This window comes from Setaria viridis, chromosome 6, assembly GCF_005286985.2.
Source record: "Setaria viridis chromosome 6, Setaria_viridis_v4.0, whole genome shotgun sequence".
In the NCBI taxonomy this organism is placed as follows: domain Eukaryota; kingdom Viridiplantae; phylum Streptophyta; class Magnoliopsida; order Poales; family Poaceae; genus Setaria; species Setaria viridis.
Window position 1 is genome coordinate 12,311,935 of NC_048268.2, and position 1,979 is coordinate 12,313,913.

The window sequence follows — 1,979 nt, forward strand, 5'->3', positions numbered from 1 at the left end:
AAGAGCAACAATACATGACGGACGAGAAGAAAGGCAGGTCTCAGGTATGGCGCCCCAAAAGAAACCCCAGAGGGGGCGACGAATCGGCAGGCGATGAATTGGCAGCCGACATCGACATGGTTTTCATACTGCCGATGGAATTCATGACTCCTGCCGACCGACAGGACATGACAGCAATGGAAGAGCAGATGGCGCAATTGGCTTTGGAGCCAATGACAGCCACATTTGAGAAGCCCGAAGAAGACAAACGGCAACACCTGAAAGCGTTGTTTCTTAAAGGGCATGTCAACGGCCGACCCATCACCAGATTACTAGTAGATGGAGGGGCTGCAGTCAACATCATGCCGTACGCCATGTTCCGAAAGCTAGGGAAGAGCGATGACGACCTGACCAAGACAGATATGATGCTCAAGGACTTCGAGGGCAACGTATCCCCCGCTCGCGGCGCTCTCTGCGTCGACCTCACCATCGGTAGTAAGACCCTTCCTACTACTTTCTTTATCATTAGTGGCAAGGGGTCCTACAACATGCTACTCGGCGGAGACTGGATACATGCAAATTGTTGTATCCCATCTACAATGCACCAATGCCTCGTACAATGGGTCGGTGACAACATCGAGGTGGTCACCGCCGATTCCGCATACAGCATCGCGGCAGCCGACACGCAGCAGTGGAGTTGCGAAACCGTCAAGTGCATATCCGGGAGAGTATGGGATACTGACTTCTTGAAGGTGTCCGATTTTGGCCTACAGCCGATCCGAGCAGTCGGCTCTGAAGACTCAGACTAAAATGAATCAGTTCGCCTGAGAAGATGGGAAGCTGGGACACGGGTTCACGTCGGCTGATTCATTAGAAATGATAGACTTAGGCGACGGCACCAAACCAAGGCCGACATATATTAGTGCAAATTTAGATCCGGAATACAAATGCAAACTGACAAGTTTGTTAAGAGAATTTAAGGATTGCTTTGCTTGGGAGTATCATGAGATGCCCGGATTAGACCGATCTATCGTTGAGCATCGGTTACCCATAAAGCCAGGATATCGGCCGTATCAACAGCCTGCACGGCGGTGCAATCCTAAAATCCTACCAGACATAAAGGCCGAAATAACGCGGCTAATCGAAGCAAAATTTATTCGGCAATGCCGTTATGCCGAATGGATCTCCAACATTGTACCAGTATACAAGAAGAACGGAAAGCTATGCGTATGCGTCGATTTCAGGAACCTCAATCAGGCCACACCAATGGACGGATACCCCATGCTGACGGCCGATGTGCTGATAGATGCCGCCGCGGGACACAAGGTTATTAGTTTCATGGATGGAAATGCTGGGTACAACCAGATACTTATGGCCGAAGAAGACATACCCAAAACGGCCTTCAGATGCCCAGGTCACCTTGGTTTATTCAAGTGGGTGGTAATGACTTTCGGCTTGAAAAACGCCGGCGCTACGTATCAGAGAGCCATGAACTACATATTTCACAAACTTATCGGCATACTAGTAGAAATCTACATCGACGATGTCGTAGTCAAGTCAAAAGGACACCAGGAGCATCTGGCCGATTTATGACAAGTATTGGAATGCACTAAGAAACATGGGCTGAAGATGAACCCGAATAAGTGCGCCTTCGGCGTATCCGCCGGACAATTCTTAGGATTCATGGTGCACGAGCGGGGAATAGAAATCAATCAGAAGACTATAGCGGCCATCAACAAAATCGTGGCCCCACAGAATAAAACTGAGCTGCAATCTCTAATCGACAAGGTGAATTTCATCAGGAGGTTCATATCTAATCTGTCTGGGCGAATCCAAGCCTTCACACCATTATTAAAGTTGAAGCCTGACCAGGAGTTCGTATGAGGGGAAGAGCAACGCAAGGCATTGGAAGATATCAAGCAGTACTTGGTCTCACCACCGGTATTGGTCCCTCCTCAAACTGGTAAGCCGTTTAAACTATATTTATCAGCTGATGAACG